At 44.0% G+C, this 27,132-nt stretch overlaps 1 long non-coding RNA gene across 2 annotated transcripts in view; it reads left to right on the top strand.

Moving 5' to 3' along the window:
• Positions 1-27,132, top strand: part of LOC138480836 (uncharacterized) — a 324,964-nt gene that overhangs the window by 285,515 nt on the left and 12,317 nt on the right. For both annotated transcript variants that reach the window (XR_011274141.1, XR_011274142.1), the window contains one exon: positions 24,711-24,764. This is a non-coding gene — a long non-coding RNA (uncharacterized lncRNA). The remainder of the gene's footprint in view (positions 1-24,710; positions 24,765-27,132) is intronic.

Here is a 27,132-nt window from a genome sequence, read left to right as displayed (position 1 = left end):
ACGGCTACTCGGTGGGTCGCCGTTCAGGAACATCCCACCTTCGTCGCCACTGAAATGATGTACACTCACACGGCATATAACTGGTGAAGGTTTATTGAGTGTAATGGTTGAGCCACCGGCTCTGACAGCAACACAACAGCAATGATCTCTAAACATACTTAGGTTTAGAAGTGTTCAGAAGTGTTCATGTTCCGTTTGACTAGGCTGTAGTGGAGAGTGTACTATGTCATTACTTTATGATGTCATTGTGTTCCTATGTGTTTAGTTGTTTACTCCTGATCAATGTTCCAGAATTGACAGGAGTTCCAGTTCAGTTGGAGCTAGCGTTAAGTAAGAGGCAGTGCCTTCTGCTTGTTGTCATTTACTCAATAAAACGAATTTTACTGCTTACTTTGACTCTGCATGAATACTACACTGGTGACGAGGATTGTTGGCCCAAGCTTGCTGCCCTCCGGATGTTTGTGATCCTGTTCCGTGTGCCACTGCCTGTGCGATCGAATGGGAGAAGGAAGGAGGAGCGGAGAGAAAGAGGCCCTGAGCAGCAGGCACTGCAAAGGCATAGAGTGTGTGGCAGTATTTCAGGATGACATTTTGGTATATGCTGACAATGAGAATGAACATGACAGAGTGCTGAGATGCTTGTTGGTAAGATTCAGAGAGGCAGCGCTCACAGTACAAAGGAGTATATGCAAGAATGGTGTTAGAGAAGTTGAGTATCTGGTAAATAAGATTTCCAGTCATGGGGTATCACCTAAGAGCACATTGGTGGAGAGCATTTGTAAGGCCACAACAATGGTTGACAAAGATCAACTAAGATCCTTTATGGGATTAGCAGAATTTTTCCACAAATTTGTGAACAAATGTGCTGCCATTTCGACTCCATTAAGAAATCTGCTTAAGAAAGGTGTCAATTTCAAATGGTCTGAGTTTTGTCAAATAGCTTTTGCAACCATAAAGGAGGACATTGCAAGGGCTCCATCGCTGGATGGTTTTGTATCAGGGAGGAGGACCACATTATCAGGGGATGCAAGTATTTTAGGTTTGGGTGCCACATTGTCTCAATTTGATTAGGGAAAAACAGAGCATGTTATAGCGTTTGCCACAAGACCATTACGGGGGGCAGAAAAAAACTATTCTGTAATAGAGAGAGAAGCACTAGCAGTGTTTTGGGCAATACTTCACTTTACATTTTTTCTATGGGCCAAGAATTTAAAGTAAAAACAGACCATAATCCTTTAGTCCAACTCATGAGTAGCTCAGACTGGGCTAAGGGTTCGCCCAGAATTGCTAGGTGGATGGTGGGGTTACTGATCTTCAACTTTAGAATGAGTTATATACCTGGCAGGGAGAATGTGGTCACTGACTGCCTATTTGGACTTCCAGTGGCGAATGAGGACATGATTGATCTAACCAGAGAACAAGATGTGGTTATAGCTGAGGTTGCACTTGCACTGCCTCCCTGGCAACCCCTGCACTGCGGGACTGTCTCTGTATCACTACAGCACACCCCCCAGCACTTGTCTGCACTTACCTTGCACTTGCCACCAGCTGGCCCTATTTATTTATTATTTTATTTCTATTCTACTTATTTTTACTGCACTCCCCCCCTTCCCCTTGCACTTTATCCCTTCCCCCTACCCCTGCACTTGCGCGGTCAGAATGACACCTGGCCTAGTAGGATCGTTGTCTGTCTTCCCCTTGTTCCCCCCTCCCTGCCTCGTCGCGCCTTGAAACACTTGTGTATAGGCGCGTTACAAATGCCATATCATATCATATCATGTGGTAAGTAAGAAGGAGTGGCTGGAGGCAGAAAAAGAGGATGTCATTGTGAGTAAAGTGAAAGAGTGAACTACCAAGGGATAGCCCAACAAAGAACATCTGGAAGGGAGTTACAATAGATACTATGAGATGAAACTGGAATTAAGTCTATCCGAGGATGGCTGTAGATTTAGGAGGGGAGCAAAGGTTATACTTCCTTTTGGCATTAGGGCCCGATTGGTCAATCTAGCCCACCAAGGGCATTTGGGCATGGGTGGCACCAAGAGACTGTTAAGACAGTCATTCTGGTGCCGGGCATGGATAGCGAGGTTGAGAAAAAACTTTGGTCTTGTAGGGTGCGCAAAAAAAGTGATAAAGGGAACGTTGTGAGAGAAATATATCTTTCTCCAGTGTAAGTACCCAGTGAACCATGGGAAAAGGTAGCGGTTGATTTGGTGGGTCCTCTACAAGGACTAGGTGATGGATATACATTTTTGGTGGTTATGGTGGATTATCATACCAAATGGTTGTCGTGGAGAGCACTTAGGGAGGCCACTACCATGGAAATGATTTCATTCTTTGAGGACATATTTTTCAGGGAACGATTTCCTACAGAAAAATCACAGACAATAGAGTACAGTTTTGCTCTGACAGGATGAAATAATTTTTAGGGAGGTTTGGAATTAAACATCTCTGCACTACACTGTATATTCCCAGGGCCAATGGATTGGTCGAGAGAGCCAAAAGGTTGATCAAAGGGGGGATTCAGCTAGCTTTCAGCTCAGGATTGGAGTGGACCAAAGTTCTCAAGGAAATGGTGCGGAGTTACTGTATGACTCCTCATTCTATCACAAATATTTCTCCATTTGTGTCGTTAAAAGGTCGACAACCAGCCACCAAGCTCTGCCCGGGATGGTTGGAGATGGCAGGTTGTGTGGAAGTGGATCATCAGGAATTTATGAGGTTGATATTGGAAGCACAAAATGTGTAAAAACAGAGGTTTGATGATGTCTCTAAGGTTAAGAAGGTGGAGTATAAGGTGGGTGACTTAGTCTTGGTAAAGAATCCTCGTCTTGGATACAAATGTGTAGAGAGTAAATATTTAGGGCCCAAAAGGATTTCAGCTGTGCGTGACAGTGTTGTGATATTGGAAGGTGGTGAGTGTTGGTCCAAGGCAAGGTTGGTCAAAAGTTAATCCACTGGCAGTGATTGAGATGTAGTGGTCAATGGTGAAGGCAGAAAGGATGATGAGGCGATGGGTGAAGGTGTAAATGGGAATGAAAATGAAACTAATTTGAATGAAGGTGGTGAGGATGGTCAAACCACAGTATTAGAAACACCTAAGGGAAGAGCAAGGAAAAGGCCAATCCGTTTCAAGGATTTTTGTTGCGAGTGATACGCTGAATCTATTGTAAATATAAAGGGGGAGAAGTGTTCAGAAGTGTTCATGTTCCGTTTGACTAGGCTGTAGTGGAGAATGTACTATGTCATTACTTTATGATGTCTTTGTGTTCCTATGTGTTTAGTTGTTTACTCCTGATCAATGTTCCAGAATTGACAGGAGTTCCAGTTCAGTTGGAGCTAGCGTTAAGTAAGAGGCAGTGCCTGCTGGTCATTGTCATTTACGCAATAAAACTCATTTTACTGCTTACTTTTTTTTTTTTTTTTTTATTGATTTAGCTGTTAAAAACAACTTTTCAATATACAAAATGCAAACATTTTAAAACCCAACAAACATTTCCATTTAAAATTCATTTAGGATGTACAAACTCAAACAGCGACAGTACTATTATTGCTTTAACATCACGAAAGACATATTGGTACATATCAGTCAGTCTACACCCCTCAGGTAGCTATTACATCACAATTAGAACATTCATAAAACACAGTTTATCTGGTAGATGACTTAGCAAACAGTTACCCCTCTTTAAGTCGGTCGCTGCTTGAGATTGGAACCGCCTCTCAGGTAGAAATGTCCCAGTTTATGGCCATCAAAAAATTACTTAAGGCCACCTTGACAGAGTGATTGTTAGAACACAATAAAAAAGACCAGCGCATGTCATAGGCAATGATTGTAAAACTCATTTTACTGCTTACTTCGACTCTGACTCTGAGTGAATACTACAATTCTCCCCAAGCATTATTCCCTTTTCATTCTATGTTCTGTGTTCTACAGCTGCTCTCAGTTGGAACATAGAACACAGAGCTATCTCATAGTCATAGTCACAAGATATTACACCGAGCTTTATTCAGACAACGAATCTAACCCCGGACAACATACAAGCATTTCCTCTTGCATGTCTCATATTCCAGACGATTACAAGCTGGTTTTGTTACTCAGTTACACCAGAAATGAGGTCACACTACATTCACAATTTATTAAATTTACAGGGGATTGGCATTGGTTAGTAAATTGAGCTACATATAGATTGTTTAGAGGTTAGTTACTCAATTAGTGTATTGAATCTGATGTCTTAACCTGGGCCCATCCTACCTACAGATACTATTTCTAATACATCACTATGGGGTTTATTGATAGGTTAACACTATCCATCATGAGCTGTGTGCCAAGGGAACCATTTATTGGTTGTCATCTAGCTTAACAACCTTGGACACTTTGACAGGACAACAGATACGAGTGAGACACAAGTGCGGGAAGAGGCTTCTATGGTCTGTCATCTTTCCAATTAAAAAACACCCCTAATCATCACAAGGCAATGATGCCTTCCCTTATTCTTTGAACTTGGCCGTGTGTGCCATCTGGTGTCTGTGTGCATGCAGAGGGAGTTCTGCATCTGTTCTATCGACATTTGGCACATAATGAATAGACAGTGTTTTTATATCTGGGTCACGTGTTAAGATACTGTGTTTGAGAGTTAATTTGTCTATTTATTTAGGTTTTAGCTAATTCTAACATGCATGTTGTGTTCTTTGTGGCCACTCATGGCGCTGGTTATTTACTTTCTATGAAGGATTTTGGTGTTCTGATCCAGTGCACCTGGACATTAAGGGTTGTTTTTGTGCTCTTATTAAATTTGATTAACTGGTGAGTCTCCCATGACTCACCCTGGAACTGTTATCTGGTGTCAGCGTTCTGCTCATCCCTGACTCCCTTCCTAGTTCCTGACCTTGACTCTTGCTGCAAACTACTTCTTTGGCTCCTTGAGTCCTATGCTCGTTATGAGGCATGCTGTGGCCTCTATATTTTTGAAGATGGCTGCCCAATTACACTCTCGCTTCCATGTTAGAAAGCTATATTTGCATGTCGTTCATGTTGCGTTCACTATATACATTGGTCATGTTAATGCTCTTCATTTCTTATGAATTCTATATTAGTATTCTTCATGTCTACATGCATAATTACCTATTGTATGTGTTGTTCATATGTAGTGCATGTTTTCTTCATGTCTAATTCATGCACATCTGCAATGTGTATTTCGTGTGTATATGTGTAGTCATCTAGTTACTCTCTAAATATATAGTAGCAACTACCTGTCACTCTACTAGTCAACTCGTCTATCTTATTCATAACAGTAACTTCGTAGTTTTAGTTGGTCTCATATTCCACCCCTAGGCTCTTGGGGCAGTATGGCTGTCTCAGGTGGTACTGTTTCTCGCCTGGACGATACTAGAGAGGGGCAGGGATTGGAATCAGTACTTGGATGTTCATCTGAGTATGAGCAGTGGGCATTACCTGTGTATTCATCTGCCCCATTACGTAGCCTTTCTGGGTCCCTGTTTGATCAGTACGGTTTGTGGGTTTCACTGACACTTCAGGTGGTGTTTCTCGTCCTCTTGAGTATTGTCTTTAAACAACCTCATACAATGCCATCTAAGGTACTAGCTCGCTGATCCTGTAATTGCTTGTCCTATAAGTGGGCTTAGCCCTATCGTGGAAAAATGCCCACTCACGATTCTGGTGTATTTGCCATGTGCATGGGTTCTTGGAGCATATGGAAGAGGTGGAGGTTAGGACGCCATTAAAACGTCCTGTCACTTTTTCCTCCGTTCCATTGTGTGGGTCTAGTCTTTTTCAAACATGGCCACCGCCGCCGGGTGTTTCAAAACACCCTCTCTCCCAGCCGTCGGTGCGTTGCAACGGCTGCTGCAGACTTTCCTCTTGTGCGGTTTTGACACTGGTCATGTTCCTTTTTTGTTCCACACCAGAACCCCTTCTTTCTCTCTTGGTTTCTTTCTGCTGTTTTTCTCTGCCTTTTTCCAACTCTCTCGCGCATACTGGTGCCGGGGGTTCTTTACCTCCCTGTTTTCTTTCTGTCTTGTTTACCCGTTCCGGTTCTACTCCGGTTCCTCCCTCCTGTGCCCTCTGTCTAGTGCTTTTTTCCCTGTGGTCTCTCTTGACCTTCGGTATTCTCCAGTTAGCTCCTCTTCATGAGCTTATCACTCCTACCAGTCTTACATTTACATTTGAACCACTCGATAGGGTCTTTCTACTTCTTCCATCTATTCCAACCACTTACCTGAGTCTGACAACTCTTTCTTGGATCACCACCTCCTGGTGTACAAGTCAACACCGACAGGTTTCTTTTGTGCCTTTCAGCTTTTTTCCCCCTTCCCTTCCTTCTTCGGGAAGAGAGTCATGGGGCTGCCGTTGTGCTGACGGTCACTGTGGCTTCCTTTCAAGGTAGGAGCACTCTTCAAAGGAGAAAGAAGGATTACACGACAAGACACCACATATCAGAGGCCGGACCCGAATTTAGTGACAGAGATGAGAAGGAGAGAGAAGGGACAGGTGTGGGGGAGAAAGAACCTGGACACAACAGTATTGGTGAACAATTTTTTAGAAAAATACAGTAACAATAACAAAACCAATGGCAGCACGAGACTTCAGCGCAAGTGAGAACTCCCCCCCCACTGTGCACCATTCTATTATACCCAAAAGAGCACAAACATTTCAATGGAAGGGGTGGTCCAAACAGGGCAAGAAATAATACTGAAACAAAGTTACCAGCAGGGCACAAAGCCCCACTATCCAAGCCTTTGATGCCAGCTGCGTTCTTTCATGTTAGCCAATGTTATCAGGGAGGAGAGCATATAGTAAAACTATTAGTGAAGGTGAATATACTCCTCAAAGATTCACACACACTATGAGGCAGGCGAAAACACCTGTAATATGATGACTTCCATCTGTTAATGTCACTTTTCCTAAGAAAGTGGGGGTCTAAAACATGCTTACATATGCCAAAAGGAAAACATGTCAGAAGCGAGAAATGTGGATGCATGCATTTCTACCCGCTCAGCGAAGAACCTTCACTGAAAAGACAGGAATGTCTAAAGCCTCTTCTCGACCCAGAAAGAAACAGTTGTTTGAACATGGTAGTTTGCAGTATATACTTAACATTATAATGCAGTAATATACAAGGGGAGTACATACAATTTTCAATCTCCAAACTCTCCCCCCACAGAGCTGACAGTACCTGTAACAGCAATTGTCAGTGATGAGCTTTCTGGCTTCCCCACATCCCTTTTCATATATTTTCATTCTTATCACACTCTACTTGCACATCCTGGGTTTCATTGTACATATATCTGGGTTCATGAGTGCACGTTGATTGGCACAAAGCTATTCAATGTGTGATCTTGTGCACATTTCCCTTGCCATATCCACTTCCTTTGTCCTCTCATGACTGCATATGAGTGAATGTGAGAAAAGGTTCTATGGGTGAGCGACTGGTGGGTGAATGATGTGTCATTGTGTGTGTGTGTGTGTGTGTGTGTGTGCTTTTGTATGTTCTGCGTGTGTGCCTCTGTGGGGAATGCAGTGTGAATGTTATGGGTGCCCGTGTGGGTGAATGCGAGAGGAGGTGTGAGTGGCTTGGGTATGAATGTGAGTGTGTGTGAATATTCTGGGAGGGTGCATGGGTGGGCAATGCAGTGTGAGTGAAAGGGAGAGAAGGAGAATGGGTGAGTGAAGGGGTATGAATGTGTGTGTATGTGTGTGTGTGAGAATTGTCTGGGTGGGTGCTTGTGTTGAGAATGCAATGTGAATGTTCTGGGAGTGTGTGTGAGTGAATGTGAAAGAAGGTGTTTGGGTGAATGACTGGTGGGTTAATGGATATGAATGGGGCTGGGAATATGCAATGCGCTGTATGGCCCTGGAAGCACTGGAGGACTGTTGGCCTTTCCATTTTGTACAGGGCCCCCATGATAAAGCAAACAAGCATGATACATTTTATTATCCAACTGGACTGGTATTGTGATGCAGCCACTCTAGGAGTTTCTTACTGTGGCATGAATTTTATTTTGCTGAGCATATATGACCAAGCAAACATGGCCTACATTAAAGCCAGTTTGGACATGTTTTCTTACTGTGGCATGGCATTTTTAATAGTTAAAGGATAGTTCCGGGACTTTTTTTTTATTGTTCCTATGGTTCGGCCATGTGTTTTTAAGCATAAATCGGTAGATCGTAGAAAACTTTCCTATGGACCTTACCCGACTTTTCGTCCATTAACGCACTCGAAATCAGCCGCCATTTTCTGATAATCCTATCATTTCCCCCCATCGCCCTGGCTCACCTGCTTTTGCGGCACTAAATCAAATCCCCCGCCCCTGAGCCTGACATCAGCAGACGCGTACCGCCCATTTCCCAACGCCAAAGCACGTTATTGATACAAAACATGGTTATAGGTAAATAATCAATATGGTTGATCATAATAAATCATCCTTTTGGGCACCGGGTACAGAGATGACCCCTCTGGCCCGTGCCGCCTTGCCACCACAGGCCAGCCTGCTGCTGACTAACTGCCTAGGCATCCAGGGTCTCCAGGGTGAACTGCACCCATATATTCTCCGGGGAGGCTGAGGTATTTATAAACTCACCCCCCTGCCTTCCATGTACTAGATCCTTCAGCCTGCCTCTTACATGCAGTTAGATGGCCTCTCCTTGGTGAGGCCCTGCGGCAAACGAGTCTTGTCTGCACGACCACCGCCCCAATCCACCCCCCGCCCTATCAAAGGCAGTTCGCCAGTTCGCACCGGGGTACTTGTGCTGCCAAGTGGAGCTGTCAGGGAGCGATAAAGGCCAAGAGGTGCCAAAGACCATGTACACTTCAAAGTGGTCTATAGAGCATGGTTTGTTGTTCCCATGTCTACCTCCAGACCCCGTGTCTCCTGCCAAGCATCCCCCCTCACGCTGGACGGCCCCCTGCAATCCACATAAGTGTGTCTCCATTCACGAGTCTTCCTGCGTCTTGTCTGCACGACCACCGCCCCAATCCACCCCCCGCCCTATCAAAGGCAGTTCGCCAGTTCGCACCGGGGTACTTGTGCTGGCAAGTGGAGCTGTCAGGGAGCGATAAAGGCCAAGAGGTGCCAAAGACCATGTACACTTCAAAGTGGTCTATAGAGCATGGTTTGTTGTTCCCATGTCTACCTCCAGACCCCGTGTCTCCTGCCAAGCATCCCCCCTCACGCTGGACGGCCCCCTGCAATCCACATAAGTGTGTCTCCATTCACGAGTCTTCCTGTGTCTTGTCTGCACGACCACCGCCCCAATCCACCCCCCGCCCTATCAAAGGCAGTTCGCCAGTTCGCACCGGGGTACTTGTTTGTTTGTTTGTTTGTTTATTATTTATAGCGCGCGCCAGACCCGAAGGTAACCGGGCGCGTTGTTCAAGGATACTTTAAACTTTACAGGTTACGCATGTTTACAAGTAGTGGTTATACATGGTAGAAATTACATAATGCAGGACAGTAAGGAGAATATACATTGTGCATAATATATACATATAACATAATATATACAGGAAATATGCAGTAGGAAGATAGAGAGTATATAATTATGTACATAGTACGTCTGTAGAACAGTGGTTATGTTGGTGTAGGGCAGGACTATCGGTCATTTTCTTTGATCCAATTGATACAGTTAGATCTGAAGAGAGCGTAGGATTGGGGAGATCTCAAGCCGGACGGGAGGGAGTTCCAAAGCTGGGCAGCTTTGACCGGGAAGCTGTTTCCTCCGGCCGTACTTAGTTTAAATGGGGGTATCACTAACTGGTTGGAGTATGCTTCTCTGGTGGGTCTAGTGGAGATTTTTCTGTTGAATCTAACAGCTAGGTATTTGGGTGCTAGATGGTTGATACTTTTGAAAGTTAGAGAAGCTGTCTTGAGTTTGATTTTGTCCGCTGTGGAGAGCCAGTTGGATTGTCTTCTAGCCTCTGAAATATGCTCCCTTCTTGGAATTCCTAAGGCAGCTCTAAGAGCATTGTTCTGTAGTGTTTGAATCTTTTGCAGCGTATGTTTATTGGCCCCTATATAGAGTGCGTTGCAGTAGTCCAATTTCGACAGCACTAATGCTCGAGCAAGGGTTAGGCAGTTGGCAGTGGATAGGTATGGTTTTGCGGCTCTAATCAGCTTGCAGGTATATGCGGTGCTGGATGCCATTGCACTCACCTGTTTGGTTAGGGAGAGGTGGGAATCAAGGTAAAACCCTAATGTTTTTACCTCTTTTGCTACCTTGATAGTGTTACCGTCTATGACGAAGGAGGAGTATTCTTCTTTTAATCTTTTGATGTTTTGTGTGTTCCCCAGTATGATGAGTTCCGTTTTGTCATCATTCAGGCATAGCCCGTGGGTGGCCATCCATGCCTGAATGATGAGATAAATCTTATTCACCAAGGCCAAATCTTGTTCATAATCCCCTGAGAGTGGTATGAGAATCTGAGTGTCATCCGCATAGTTAGTGTAGGTGACACCCAGATTATCTAGATCATCGAACAAGGGCTTCGTGAAGATGTTGTACATAGTGGGGGAGACACAAGAACCTTGTGGGACTCCACATGTGATGGATACAGGGTCAGCAGCAGCAGAAGTAGAGAAGACTCTCATAGTTCTACCGGTTAGGAATGATTTGATCCATGCGATGGCATGTGTGGAGAAGTGGGCAGCTGTTTCTAGGTGGGTGCAAAGCACATCATGATCCACCAGGTCGAAGGCTGCAGAGAGGTCCAGTAAGAGGAGTAGGGCCATCTTTCCGGAGTCTCTCAGCTCATCGACCTGAGTTTTAAGATCGATGAGCGCGGTTTCAGTTCCATGCTGAGGTCTGAAACCTGATTGTCTTGTGCCTAGAAGGTGGTGCAGCTCCAGATGTTTTTGGATCTGCAGGTAGGCTACCCTGTCTAGGATTTTTAATAGGAAGGGTACCGTTGTGATAGGCCTGTAGTTAGTCGGGATGGATGGGTCCAATGTTTGTTTTTTTAGGAGGGGGAGGACCCAAGATTGCTTGAGGTTATCTGGTATAGTGCCAGAGGCAAAGGAGGCATTAATAAGCTTAGAAATGAATGGGGAGAGGTCTCTGGCCGCGTCTTTTATTAGTTGGGCTGGGCATAGGTCGCCTCGGCAATTGGATGGCTTGAGTGAAAGTATTATCTTTTCGGTTTCAAGTATAGTTACTTTCGAGAAGTTAAATTTATGGTCTGGTTTAGTGCTGGTTGGAGGTTTGCCTCTTAGGTTGGTTGAGGGTGGAATATTCTGTTTCTTTATCTCAATTTTTGTTTGGAGTGTGGCAATTTTGTCATTTAGTGCTTTTTGGATGTTCGAGCACCATTTTTTTTTTTTTTGTCGCAGTTATCCTGGACAGGAATGGGGTTTTCTAGTTCCTTTAGTATAAGGAATAGTTCTTTCGTTCCAGATTTGGCCTGCAGTATTCTGTTGTTGAAGTTCTCTCTTTTTGCTTTCTTTATTTCATTTTTGTAAGTCTTGGAGGCATTGATGAGTGCAATTTTATTTGTCTCTGTTGGGGTTAGTCGCCAGGCAGATTCGCATTTGCGTTTTTCAAGTCTTAGAGATTTGAGGTGAGGAGTAAACCAGGTGTTTAGGTGGGCTCTGGGCTTACTCTTTCTAAGTTTCAGTGGGGCAATAGTATCTAGAGCTGTAGCCATGGAAGAGTTGAATTCATTTACTAGTGATGAGGTGTCCAATAAGTCAGGTAGAGAGTTTAGTCTGGGGTGGATGAGTGGTAGCAGTTTTTCTGTAGTTATAAGTTTTTTGTTTCTGGTTGGCAAGGGGGGAGCCAGAGCAATTTCAATAGGTAGGGCCAAGTTAACATTTAGGAGGAAAGTTATCAGTACATGATCTGTCCAGATTTGTGGGGTGATATCGACAATCGTTGTATTGCAGTTATAGTCAGCAACCCAGTCAAGTATACGGCCTTTTTCGTGTGTGGGTTGTAGGATTTTTTGGGAGAAGCCTAGTTCTGAGATGACATTAGTGACATTAGTTGCTTGCAGGTCTTTAGGGTCATTGTAGCCTAGGTTTAGGTCTCCTAGCAGGATAGCTTGGGATGAAGTTTTTAGGTTGTTTGAGAGGATCGTGGAAATGTCCTCCTCGAACGTGCCAATAGGGCCTGGTGGTCTATAGATAAGGTGAATAGTAATAGTTTGAGAGGGAGATGCGAGGAGTTTAGCAGTTAATGATTCGCAGGAGTTAGTCGTTGAACTTGGTTCAATTTTTAGGGTGAGATTATTTTTAGCAATAATAGCTAGGCCACCTCCTCGAGAGTTGACTCTATCTTCTCTGAGTATGGTGTAATTATGGGGTAAGGCAAGCATTAGGGCAGGTCCTGCAGCTTGGTGCAGCCAAGTTTCTGTTATGGCGAGGATGTCATAGTCTCCTATTTGAATGAGATCCGCAATTTCGGTAGCGTGTGCTATTAGTGACCTGGCATTAATAAGAGCGCACTTCAGTTGGATGTTCGGCTTTGCTGTGGCCTGGGTGGCATTACTTTTCTTTTTAGGTATGCTATTATTAGTATTGGGCTGCTTATTTGGGCGGTTATTGCGATGGAGGTCAATCTTTATATGAGGAGTGTTTCGGATGTTAGTGTTACTTCTATTGCAAGAGGTATTGAGTCTAGCTAATGGTTCGTAAATTCTAGGTAATCTTGAACGTAGTTTTGCGTTTCTACTTGCAATGTCACAGGGGAGGTATGTTAGCGATTGGTGGGTAATAAGTGAGTGTGAGGATTGATGGCTGGGTTCTAAGGGGGGAGTTAAGAGTCCTTCATCCACGGACGGTATGCCCTGTAGCGTAGGCCTCGGTTGGTGGTTTACTTTTGGCATTGTGGTCCAAAAGGCTGACAGGTAAATAAAAGTTAGTATCATTGTGACCCGGTTTTAGGCGCGAGCAGTTGGTTTGCAAGAGTCAGGTACCTCTAGGCTAGACAGGGCAATCATATGTAGGCTAAGTGCAATCAGTGACAGGCTAGATGCAATCAGAGACAGGCTAAATGCAGTCAGAGACAGGCTAAATGCAAACAGAGACAGGCTAAATGCATCAGGCTAAATGCAGTCAGAGACAGGCTAAATGCAGTCAGAGACAGGCTAAATGCAATCAGAGACAGGCTAAATGCCGTCAGAGACAGGCTAAATGCAATCAGAGACAGGCTAAATGCAATCAGAGATAGGCTAAACGCAGTCAGAGACAGGCTAAATGCCGTCAGAGACAGGCTAAATGCAGTCAGAGATAGGCTAAATGCAATCAGAGACAGGCTAAATGCAATCAGAGACAGGCTAAATGCAATCAGAGATAGGCTAAATGCAGTCAGAGACAGGCTAAATGCCGTCAGAGACAGGCTAAATGCAGTCAGAGACAGGCTAAATGCAATCAGAGACAGGCTAAATGCCGTCAGAGACAGGCTAAATGCAGTCAGAGACAGGCTAAATGCAAATCTTGTGCTGCCAAGTGGAGCTGTCAGGGAGCGATAAAGGCCAAGAGGTGCCAAAGACCATGTACACTTCAAAGTGGTCTATAGAGCATGGTTTGTTGTTCCCATGTCTACCTCCAGACCCTGTGTCTCCTGCCAAGCATCCCCCCTCACGCTGGACGGCCCCCTGCAATCCACATAATGCCACGACATATACACGTCATTCATTCACAAACACACCCCTGTTTCGAATTCTTTATAACCCACTTCATATTTCTAATGAGCACTTCTTTGCGCTTTGCTAGTCAACCCGTGAAGGTGCTGGTTATCTGCTCTTCGTCTCTGTGAACTTCCGTGAACACTTCGAGGAAACTCCTCAGTTTGCAACCTGTGAACTGCTCCCTGTTCTACGACAAGAAACTACTCTGATCCCTGCATCTAACTGTTTGTTCGTCAAGGTAAGGCCATGTACCATAATCGTTTTGCGTCCAATTTCTTTTCGTTCAAGACAGTACATGCAAGGAACTAGTCACATGTTCTGAGTTTACATTGGTATTCATAGAGAATTGTTGATCTTTACTTTTCAGAACTTTCCACAATGCCTGCCTGTTCCATTGGCGGTTGCCCTTCGAAGACCCATAATAAATCTGAAGGTACTATAATGCATGTTTTCCCTAAGACAATAGATCAGATAAGAGAATGGTCCGATATTGCGGATATCCACCGTCTGAGCTTGAAAGTAGAGTCCTAGAAGTCTTTGCGGACAAGAGGGGTGATCGATACCGCATCTGCAGCAGGCACTTTAGCTCAGACATGTACTCCACATCATTGCTAATAAAGAAGAACACACCGCGAGCGAGGCGAAAATTGCTCTCAACCGCTATTCCCACTCTATTCGTCCACATCCCTCCACTGGTGAGTCAAGTTTACGTATTTATCTCTCGGCCTTGCGGTAGTGTGTAGCATTAGCTAACAATAATTTGCCCATTTATGTATCCACTCAATATGAAGGCGGAAGATTCTCCATCCGTGTCGTTATTGCAGTCATCGGCCACTTCGAGCGCCTATCGGGTAATCTTACTTGGCTATTCTGCCACTGACTTGTTTTGGGCATGTAAATCAATAGTTTTAATTTATCGTGTAATTATTTTACCTAATGGTACACCCTTGTACTCATCCTCTAGTCTTTGTTTTCAGTTATAATTATTGTTATCCAAAATAATGCAAGTACTGTCTTTCAGGGAGATGCTGAGGAGTCCAACGTATTGACGACTACCGTTGATGTCACTCAGATGCTCGAGGTACGTTTCCGGACAGTTCCATCGATGGAGATCATCAGATCTTGCATTCTTGTAGCGTGATTGTTACACACAATGTTTCTTTCGTTTTTAGCCATTGATATGTCCTTCTGTCGTCGCCCGCCTATGTGTCTTCTTTTTTCAATATTGTGTTCATTACTAATGAAAGTCCTATGTTTCAGGGAGTCGATGGAGCATTAGTCCAAGAAGAAGGGGGAGCATGCAGTTACGGGTCGGCGCAACAGCTTGCAGAAGTGTGCACCGCAGTTACATCGTCCCTTGATGTTCTTATGCATTTCGAGGTATGGATACTGACAGTTCGATCAAGCGAAATCATATGACGTGATTACATCCGCTATACTTCCTTCTTTATTAACGCAAGTACTATGTTTCAGGGAGATGACGGACCTTCTTCTACAAGAACATCACCCCTAGTAGTTGAAGCAGATCTCTGGGTGGTGACACTTCCAACGATCGAGCAAATCGAATCATATTTACATATCCATTATTTATTTTAGACAACTGATCATTTGTGCAGGTCTATTTAGATGAGCCGTTGACGCCTGCACAAAGTTTCTGTTCTTTTTATCAAAATAGAAAACAATACTAATGCAATTACTGTGTTTCAGGGAGTCACTGAAGCATCATCTTCAATAATATCATCAATGGAAGTCTATGAGGAGCCCGAGGTATGGATCTTGACAGTTCCATCCAACTAGATCAACTATGCGTGAATAATTGTCGTTTGAATGTTCTACACAAAGCGTTCATTTGTGTTTTGCTATTGAGATGTACGTGGGTATTGGTCCCCAAGTACATTTTGTGTTTTCGATATTATTATACATACTAATGAAAGTTCTATGTTTCAGGGAGTCGATGGAGCGTCAGTGCGTGATGGATGTGCTTATCATGAAAATATAGTCGTTGCAGCGCAAGAGGAAGTGGAGACATGCACACACGAGTCGGAGCAACAGCGTCCTGATGTTGAAGTTCGAGGCAAGAAAGTTTCAAAGAAAAGAAAGCAAAAGAAGGTTAGTGTCCTGGTCACTATATTATGTTGTTTTTCACTGTTAATAGTTCAATACTGTAAGTTGTGTTTAAACTGAACATCCCTTTTCCAATCTGTCCTCTAGTTGCGAGTGGGTGTACGAACTAGATCTACACAGACAGTGAAGCGAACGAGAGATGTTGCTTGTCAAACCTTTTGGCAGGGACTTGAGACTGGAGATGCATCGTGCCAATGGGAAGAATATGAAGTGATTGACAACGGAGCTATACCACCACCAGCCATTGATAGTGAATGTCCTCCTGGTAGTTCGGATGCAGTCGGAGATCAATTCACAGAATCCACACCCGCAAAAACTAAGACCGCGAGAAAGTTGAAGAAATTGTCTTATTCACCCATCGCCGGAGAAGGAACAGATGTTGCAATGGAAGAGAATGAAGTGGACTACAATGAAACACCATCAATATCACTGAACATAGCGGAAGACGATATCAGAGATTCTACCTTTCATGTGAGTGACATGTCCTCAACGTTACAGGCCGAACCAGCTGGGATGCAGAGTGACAGTATAAGGAAAGAGGCCAAATTCATTGTATTCGATAGTTGTTTGATTGATATTATTATTTGGTTGAAATGTGGGCATTCGGTAGGTGGGGAAGTATGTGGGGAGCCATTGATTAATGTGACTCGTGCAATTCGAGGCACTAACCTTAAAATACATGCCACATGTACAAAATATCATCCTTTCTCATGGTCTGCACAACCCATGCTGGGACAACTGCCAGCAGGCAATCTACTTTGTGCAGCGGCTGCACTTTTTAGTGGTTCAAGTTTTAAAAAATTAGAGTCTTTCTTTCAGTTTGTGGGAATCCATTTCATTGTGAAAACTCAGTTCTACAAATACCAAACCGATTATCTATTTCCAGCCATTAGCGAAGCTTGGAGAATGGAAAAAATGTCTATTGATAGTACATTCGCGGGCAAACGGTTCAGGCTAGCCGGTGATGGACAGTGCGACAGCCCAGGATTTTCAGCCAAGTACTGCACCTACCACTTTCAGGACATGGAAAGTAAGAAAATTGTGAGTTCGGTGGTCGTGCAGTTGTCACAAAGTACATCCTCAGTGGCCATGGAGAAAGTTGGCTTTGTAGCATCATTGCAAGAACTACAATCGCGGGGAATGGTGATCGGCCTGATAGCCACGGACAGACACGTTTCAATTGCCAAGACAATGAGAGAAGAGTACAAAAATATAAATCACCAATTTGACGTTTGGCATCTTGCAAAAACAATCAATAAAAAAATGTCTGCTGCAGGTAAAAAAAAAGAAATGCAAGGTATTTCACAGTGGTCCAAGTCAATCAGCAACCATCTTTGGTGGAGCTCAAAAACATGTGGAGGGTCGTTGGAAATTCTACTGGAAAAATGGCGGTCAGTAATGTTACACTGTACCAACGTTCACCGTTGGAACACAAACCAACATTTCCACAATTGTGAACATGGCCATTTGTCCACAGAGGAGGCACGGAAGAAGAAGTGGTTGATTCCTTCATCACCCACTCACAAAGCCATTGAAAAGATTGTATTTGATAAAACTATAACAAGAGATTTGAGGGGACTCACGGAATTCTGCCACACAGGAGATTTGGAGGTGTTCCACAATATGTGCCTAAAGTACAGGCCAAAACGATTGCATTTTGGCATGGAGGGCATGATAAATCGGACTCTTCTAGCGGTCTTGGCACATAACCATAATGTTGGCCGTCAACAAAGTAGGACGACCGGAACTTTAGGGACGCTTCGCTACAATAAGGCCTTCACTAAAAGAAGTAAACAATGGGTGATCAAACCAGTGTTTGAGGATATGCAATATGAGTTTATTGAGAGACTTATTGTTGACGTCCTAGATAGGCACATAAATGGAGTTGTGAACGAACCTGTGCAGGGGACAACTGCATTGCCACCCAACATTGCCTCTGTTCCATGTCCACCTAAAGAAGAGCTCATTGAGAAATACACATCACGGTTTAAATGATTGTAATTTGATTGTCTGTTCTCTCGAGTCTCCTCATGTCGCAGGCCCATTGAATATGTCTATCTATGTAATGTGTAAATAAAAGTGATTGCTCAGTGTACATGCAATGTGTCTATCCAACCAAACAGTAATATAAATCATTCTTCAAAAAATATAGAATGTCTCCGTATTTATGGTTCTCTGGGGCTGCAAAGCACGCAGACAAAATGCAAAGATGGAGTGTAAATTTCAAGTCCTGTGAGATGGCCTTACACTGAATGTAGCTAACTAGGAATGTGTGCTCGTTCAAAGTGAAGGTCAGCTGCTTTGATTTTTTGCTCGGGTGCCGGAATGGCCCACAACTCAGTATAAGGTTCTATTGTTATTTGACCTTGACAGGCCGGGACCATCCCAAAAGACTTCTTTTTGGGGGTGTGGGGCAATAACGTAAGAAACGATAATTAATATAATTTCAGAAACGAAAGCCATTTCATGTTCGTTCATTAGAAGAAATAACGTCGGCATAGAAGGAGTGGTATTTCGGGGCTGCCCTACGCACAGACACAATGGAAAATGCAAATATAATGTAAGTAACTCTTTAGATGAGTTTATACCGCAATTTAATTACTATACAGTAGCTTTAAAGACGGGTTAAGTTGTACTTGTTCGTTCTATGTGGCATATTGTTTTGTACCGCGCACTATCTTGAGGAGAACCATCTCCTTTCACGGAAGCACCTCAAAACCTTCCTCTTTGCTTCTGCTTTCTCTCTCCCTCTCCCCTGCTACAACTGGTCCACTGTCTGCGACCTCGGTCCTGGGCCCTTCCACTCTCCACCTGCACTGCCTCCCTGTCAATCCCTGCACTGGGGGACTGTCTCAGTATCCTACAGCCCCCCCTTGACGTATAATACCCAGTTGCACTGTCCTAGCTATGAAATAATTTCCCGACCTAATATATAAAATGAATAATTTTAATAAAGATCTGATGGTGAGACTAATTTCATTTTTTATGTTTGTCAAACAGGTACATCATCCATTATTGTCTGTGTCACGAGTACCAGACACCGGCGGATGGGTTTTTCAACCGCCAGTTGCTTCTCCGCGTGAACAACGTTACCACCCTGACCATTTTATGGGACGATCGCCAAGTACAAGTATGCCCTTACGCGGTACTAACGGCTAGATGCAACATACAGACCGTTGTGGTGCCCTAGTGCCTCGTTGTTGCAACAGCCATGCGATTATCAGTGCGACCGAAGAGCTTATTTTATCGTAAACCAACACCCTGTGTACTGCACACGAACATCGCTTGCCTCAAGACAAACTATTTTGGATCGAGAGCAAAGAAAAATGCAAATCGCTGAATATTCTCAAAACATTTGATGTCAAATAAATGTACTTTGCCAAATGTATAATCTTGCCGTTTGCTTTTAAACCACAGTTTCATATTCCGAATTGTGGCGCTGTATTGTGAGATGATCTAAGACCCTGTGTACAGCAAAGGAACATCGCGTGCCTCAAAACGAACTTTTTGGAACGTGAGCAAATAAAAATGCAAATCGCTGAATATTCTCTAAACATTTGATGTCAAATAAATGTACTTTACCAAATTTACAATCTTGCGGTTTGATTTAAAAGTACAGTTTCATATTCCGAATTGTGGCGCGCTGTGTTGTGAGCTGATCTGTGTTTGTTTCCGGGTTCTGTGTGGAGTCGCGTAGAAGACGCCTGGGCGCGTTTGCCTACGCAGCACAGTCACGTCACGGATAGAGGCGGGGAATATGAATGTTTTGATAAAGTCTGTTTCAGGGGCGGGGGATTTGATTTAGTGCCGCAAAAGCAGGTGAGCCAGGGCGATGGGGGGAAATGATAGGATTATCAGAAAATGGCGGCTGATTTCGAGTGCGTTAATGGACGAAAAGTCGGGTAAGGTCCATAGAAAAGTTTTCTACGATCTACCGATTTATGCTTAAAAACACATGGCCGAACCATAGGAACAATAAAAAAAAAGTCCCGGAACTATCCTTTAAGCGAACATGAGTATGTTTTTATGGGTAGGTAATGCCATATGTTGGCAGAGCCAGGTTGGACATGCATATAGAATCATTGCAGGTATTATGCACAAAGCAAACATGAATATGTTCTCATATGGGAATACTGGCATATATTGGTGCAGCCAGCATTGTAAGGTATGGGCACAACCAGCATCAACATTTATTTTATAATGCCATACAATGTGGGGAAAGTCATGTCAATGCATTGGAAAATGCTCCTGTGCACTGTTCTGTTGGTGACTTGCATCTACTGGAATGGTTCTTGAATACCCTTCTAAACCGACTGCAAACTGCCAGCCATTCCAGTAAAATGAACACCAGATTACAGGTAGTAGTATGGTGGAGTTAGTCGCCATTCCTGGAGCCCATAGGACAGCATGGTGATTTTGGATTAAGCGCCTGTAATGAGCGTCTTTATTTATTTTATTAAAGTACTATTAAATGTATGTTTTAAGCACCACAGTTCCAAAACCTATATAGTTGTTAGCACTACTGTATGTGATATTACACTCACAGATCTCAGGAGGGATCATTATCGCTTGTATACCGGCGCGTTATAAATGCCATATCATGTCATATTAGGATATTAAACCCTTCCCAGGCATTTCTTTTGCCTCAGGCATCTATTTTGATGCAGTACTTATCTTCCAGTAATAACCCCTCATTAATTTATAAGGCTGTAATAATTGTACTGCAGGTTGCTTAAACAGTTTTTGGTAGTTTGTTATACTGTAGGCATCATGTGTTACACATAATAGAGACTAACTTTAATTGTACGTATTCGTTTATTTTTGTATTTTATTTGTAACCTTATATACAGCACACACCCTACCCAGAAGGAATTTAAGTGCTTTACAAAGTTCATAGGGAGGGAGTGAAAGAAAGCTACAATGTTATAGCAGAGTAGAAAGATCAGGGTAGACAAAGGATAGTGGGGTTGTTGGAGGTCTAGCTTTGGTGTGCAGGAGGGGTATGTTTTTAGGCTTTTGCTGAAGTGGCGGTGCATATGTGAGGTGGGGGGTCCTTCTGGCCCATGGTGCCCAATGGGTGAAGGCTTATTTCTGGGTGCAGTTTACATTACAGAATGAACTGTGCATGAGATTTTGGTTGGCTTCTCTGGTGTTCGTGTGGTTCAGGAGTTTACGTTTGTTGTGAAGATAGGACTTGGTTCTGAAACTGATGGTCTTGTATATGAGGCAGGATCCTTTGAAGGCAATCCTCTGGGGTATGCACAGTCAGTGGAGCAGGTAGAGGGCTGGGTTGATGTGAGGGTGCTTGGGAAAATGTATTCTGCATGGCTTGCAGGGAACAAGAGTGTTGTTGGGGAGTCCAGTGAGGATTTGTTTTCCGTAGTCCAACTTGGAACGAAGTCCTGGAGCCTTGAATGTGGCACATACGTCATCAAGGGTACGGATATGTCTTATATTGCATATGCTGTGTAGCTGTAGGTTGCATGCTTTGGTGTTGGCAGCAATACGACCTGTGAAGGCTAGTCACTGGTTGATGGTAAAGCATATGAGCTGCACTAGTTTAGAGATGGGTTCTCACTGGTGAGTTGTTTCATCCTTGGGATGAGATTGGGTTGGTACTTGGGGCGGGGGGTGGAGGGGCAGATGAAGAGAGATTCAGATTTAGATTAGTTGAGCATTAGAAAGTGGGTGACACACCGCACTTGCTTGGGGTGAGATTTGCTCAATAGGAGGCATTGGTTGGAAGTATCGCATAAGAAAGTATATTAACTAAAAGGTTTGCCCTGTGGGACAGGATGTCTAGAAAGATGCTGTGGCCGATGATGTTCAAGACTGTGCAGAGGTTGAGGAGGACTAGAAGGTTTGTGTGTCCTTTGTCAGTGATGTTTCGGAGGTCATCCAGAATGTGAAGTGTTACAGTCTGGGTGTTGCAGCCAGCGCAGACACCTGATTTGAATGGATTGAGGATGTTGTTTGCAGTGGTGTTGGAGCTGGCTTGTGACAAAGTGTTCCCTGATTTTGCAGAGGTGTGGCAGGATTGTGATGGGACTGTAATGCTTGAGGAGTGTGGGCCAAGGGGTGGTTTCCTGAGTAGGGGAGAGCATTTTGCTGATTTGAGTTAGGGGGATGGTACAGTGTGGGAGACAAGGGTTGATAATGTTGGCCTAGTGTGGAGACAGGATGATGATGCAGTTCGATGTGAAATTAGTTGTGCACGCGCAGTACTGTGAGTAGGATAGTTTTGTTTTGTCTGTGAGGATGATGAGGGGTGTCCAGGTATTTTACCAACAAAAAAAAGCAGAGTGGAACATTTCACCGAAGTATATAATACCGGAACACACTGAAAATATGAATTAAGTATATATGTGGTAGTGGGGTAAGGGGTTAAAATGGGTCGGGATGGGTTTGGGGCGGGTTTTTTCGGTGTTATGGTGGCGATGAAAAGTACCACTGTGAAATATATGTTGGTAAAATCACATATAACCTGGTGAGGGTGTCCTGGTTGATGGGATGCAATGTGTACCATGTTTTGGGTGTTTCAGAGTGGGGTTTGGGAGGGTGACTGTTGAGGGGAGGGCCAGTCGGATGTTGTGATTTTGGAGTAGAAGTAATCCATGAGTGAGTTGCATTAAGATGTGGCTAAGGGCATGCTAGGGGTGGATGGTGCCACTGAGAGTGACTGAATGATTTGTGTGTGGTTGGTCCCCGATTAGATTTCATATAGGTAGTGGGCAGCTTTGGCGCTGGCTATGGGCATTTTGGGTTTGGATCGGCAGTCTTAAAGTGGTTGCTGGTGAGGGGGAAGGGCTTCCTTTGCCAGGCTCTTTTTAGGCATCTTGCTTCCCGTTTGATGGTGAGGATGGAGTCATTGAATCATGACTTGTAGTGGTGGTTGTGGGTTGGTGGTGTAATTGTTTGCGAACATTATGGAGCTAGTGAAAAGAGGGAAGGTGAGAGTGGTGCAAGAGCTGTGTGTGTCATGAGTTTGATTTCCCTGGCTGGAGGGTGGGCACGATGTGTGGTGTGTCGGGGAATGTTGTGTTGGAGAGTGAGTGTGAAGTGGATAGCGAAGTAGTCTTACCATAATACACGGATTCGATTTTTCAGATAAATTGAATTAATGCCAGATACGTGTGTGGGATAGGTGATGTGTTGGGTGAGATTGTAGGGCGAGATTACTGTGAGGATGCTGATCGGTATTGGGTTGTTTTCTGGGTGGGAACTACCTGGGTTGAAATCACCAAACTTGCTGTTGGTGCGGAGTGAGCTGTGGTTGTTGGAGGTGAAGGTAGACCATTCAGAATAGAAGTTATGATTGTTGATTTGGGGCAGTATAAAAGGTGGAAAATGTGGAACATGTGGAGTGTGGGTGTACTGGAGGAGAGCAGCTGAGAGAGTGAGCTTCAAAGGGTGTGTGTGGTAGGTGAATGGAGTTGTATAATGTGAGATTTTATATATGATGGCAATGCCACTACCTGTTTTGTGTGAATGGCACTTGTGTTAGATCAGGTGATGTGGGTGAAGCATGTCACTGATGATTGGTGCGTGGTGGGGTTTTAGCCATGTTTCTCCAGACAAATATATGCCTGGGATAACTGGTGGTGGTGGCGAGGCTGTCGATTTTGTGGGTGGGTGCAGGTGCAGAGTAGTAGTTGAGAAAGCATGTGCATTCGAAGTGTTGCCTCATGTGGAGCTGTGTGCTGTAGTTTGATGTGAATGTTGTATGTGGCTTTGTCATGTTTGTGGCACCATTATTATTAGTGTATTTATTGAGCACAAACCTAGCTTCGGGAGCAACCTAGCCCTTGATCTGTTAATTTAATCATCTATTGGAATGTATAAAGTCCTTTCACTAAAGTGCTGAACATGGTAAAGTGTCACAAAGGTGAGCATTATTTTACAAAATTAATCAGACATGAGAAATAATGGAAGAAATAAGATGGATTTAAGAGATGAGCAAAAAACAGCAAATGTGCTAGAATGAACATGCATGGGCGTTACGAATGACAATTTTTGAAATTTGATTGTATGAATTCTAATGCTTTTATTTTAGTCTACTTTATGTCTTGGATGTTCTCTATTATGCACGTATGGAATTAAATATGTTTTATTGTTGTATGGAATTTTATATGTTTTTTGCCAAAATAAAATAAAGCTAAGAAAGGTATTTACTGAATGTACGTCATGAGGAAAATTACAGCTATACATTTGAGTTATTTAATACATGCAGTACTTTCTATATGGCGAAACAAAAGAGGTGATGGCTGGAAGGTTTAGAATTAATCCTAACCTATGGCCTTGCTCTCGGCAACCCTCCAGACCATCGTTCTTCGCCTGCCAAGCCATTACACAAGGGGAAAGACTACATGCAAATCAGACTTGGTCCCACCCCAAAAGGGGCAGTCCAGCAGGAAGTGCTTGGTCACGTCCCTTCAGCATGCGACCAGAAGCATCCGCATACATGTTTTGGCCTCATTGGGTGTCATCAGTGAGGAATAGCTTGGGTCTCTAGGCCCAGCAGGCATGGGACCCATGCCTTGGCATACCTGTCCCACTCAGGGTGACAATAGCAAAACAATAGAGTTGATGGCTGGAAGGTTCAAGTACCCCATTCAGTAAATATCCCAAGTGACACCAAGCTGCATTTACATGGTATCTTAAAAATGGGAGGTCATTAGCATACCACTTGATTTTACCATTAAAATGTCTGTGCCAAAATGGCAAAAATATTTGATAAACCATATGAAGGAACTTGATCAGTAACCTAATATGACTCATCAAAACCGCCCCCATTGATGGTATGTTTATGGTGTGCAGATATTTATGTGACAGGTGGAAAGTGACTTAGGCAAGGATATGTAACCATTACAGATGTCAGAATGCATGAATGCTAGTCAGCATAAACATTAAATATCCTCAATATTATTATTTCCTTTTCATTTGCAGGAATTATGTGGATCTGTCAAATTGATGAAAGGTTTTGGACAGTGCAGGTATCAGGTAAGTTACGTTACACAATGTACTGATACGGAAAGCAAAGCAGTTCTCCTAGTATTTCTACATCCTCCACCATAGTATTTCAGGGTTGATGCCAGAAAAGGGGAAAGATCAAAAGAATGGAATTCATTTTTAAAAAACGTCATTTTTTACAGTATCTGTTCTTTAAGTATGTGCTAAAATAAGAAAAATGTGAGAAGTATTCCTTGCACATTTAGGAGACATCCCGTTTTCTTGTTTATATAGAGAACTCGAAAATGCATTGGAATACATCTACATATTTTCAAATAAAGACTCCAGAGTCTGAAAGATCAACCCGTAATTTCTGGGCTATTCTGGAAAAGATAATGGTAAAATAGCTAGTAATTCTGGCACCGGCATTTTTTCTGGAACAGTGAAACACAAGTTTGTCGGTAGAGGCACTGACTTACTGACATGTTTGACCTGCTGGTAAATCAGGCCCCTACAGGCAAATAAATGCTGCAATCACCGGCACCGGTAATATCAGTGCCAGTAATTCCAGCGATCCCATTCATGGAGTCCTACAGGAGTCCATACCGGGATATGAGGCGGTGCAAACGGTAGGAGCAGTTTGCCAGGGACCACCAGAATTACCAGCGGAATACCAGCAAACTCGTAATGAGCCCCAAAGCCTTTATTTTCATACCTGGTAGAAATGCAGGCAGAGTCCATGCACAGGTACAGCATTATATTGGAGCCCACTTTCATCCACTGCTCAAAAGCTGAGGAGGGATGTATTGGGTGTTGTTTGAGAAGGGCCAGATTTGTTTGCCTACCTCCCTAACAATGGGCTAGGGACCAATAAAAACAGAGTTCCATAAATATGTACATTAAGGCTGCGCAGGAATCGAGTGAACCACAGCCTGAGCAGGAGACTACTATGACCTCACCAACTGATACCCCCGGAATCATCAAAGATGTTTCAATACATGCGCAAGGGGTTCACTACCCTCCATTCAAAGTTAGATGACATGAGCGGGACTATTTGTTCCATCAAGGCCCACATGGAGAAGACAGACGCCCGAGTGACGGAGGTTGAAAATAGGATAGGTACTGGTGAGAATGATATTTGAGCCCCCTGATTCCGAAATGAATGCTCTTTCCAGACGAGTCCAGGAGATCAGTAAGAAAAACGAGGATCTCCAATCACGCTCTAGGCGTAACAATATTCGCATTATTGGCATCCCGTAGGACAAGATTGAAGGCCCCATGGAAGACTACCTAGAACAAACCCTGCTAACCCTACTGGACTCCCCGAAACTGTCCCCACAATTTGATATCGAGAGGGATCATCGATCTTTAATGGCGAAACCCAGGACGGGAGCCCCGCCCTATTTTAGCGAGGGTGTTAAACTACTGCGACAGGGACGCCCTGCTGCGTGCTGCGAGGGTCAAGGGTGACCTCTTCCTGGGATCCTCCAGGGTCCACCTCTACCCAGACTTTTCCACTGCCATCCAGCAAGAGCAGAAGACCTTCCTTTCTGTCAAGAAGAGACTACGGGACCTGGGAGTCAAGTACTCTATGTCATATCCTGCAAAACCTAGGATTGAACACTCAAACCAAGTCTTCTTCTTTGCCATCCCTGAAGAGGCAACCAAGTTTATCGAGGAACACTTCCCTGGGTGACCGACCCACTGAAATGGATCCCATGAGTAGACCTGATCATGCTTCTTGTTGTTAACCAAACCCTTTCTGTGGGTCAGACCCTGGAATACTCCCTGGATGGTAATCCTCTGGTTGGGGGTGACCCCATGACATCGGGCCTAGACCGGCACATCTGACCCATCTCGTTGTGATGATTGAATTGTCAGTGAATTGTACACCACAGTTTACCTAGTCAATACCCTACACGAGCGTGATCCCGCTCGAGTGGCGCTAAGCCCCCCCAGGCGATGTCGCCAATGGTTATGTTTGGGATTGAGTTCTGTTTGGGTTTCGCCCCTCTGATTGGGAGAGGGGTGGCGGTGGGCGAGGAGGGGAGAGGGCAATAGTTTGAAAATTGGTTGGCCAGCGACTGGGAACTGAAATTCCTCTATTCAATTTATTGAGGCTGATTGGTCCAATGCCCTATGCTCATAGGCTGGGATATCCTAAGGTAACCCCCGGCCGAGACCACTTATCCTTTGTACTATGCAATTGGCGTGACAATGGCTGAGTCCATAAATTGCATGAGCTGGAACATCATGGGACTGGGTAAACACGTCAAAATGCAAAAATTGCAACTCTATATCAAAAGGCATCAAACCAAGCTGCTTTTTCTGCAGGAAACACACCCCCTCGCTGGGACATCTGAGTGATTTGCAAAATCACGGTTTTCCCAACGGTATTCTAGTGCTTATTCTACCCAAA

This window comes from Ambystoma mexicanum, chromosome 5p, assembly GCF_040938575.1.
Source record: "Ambystoma mexicanum isolate Mex_15411 chromosome 5p, UKY_AmexF1_1, whole genome shotgun sequence".
NCBI lineage: Eukaryota > Metazoa > Chordata > Amphibia > Caudata > Ambystomatidae > Ambystoma > Ambystoma mexicanum.
This window is presented reverse-complemented; position numbering and strand designations above follow the sequence as displayed.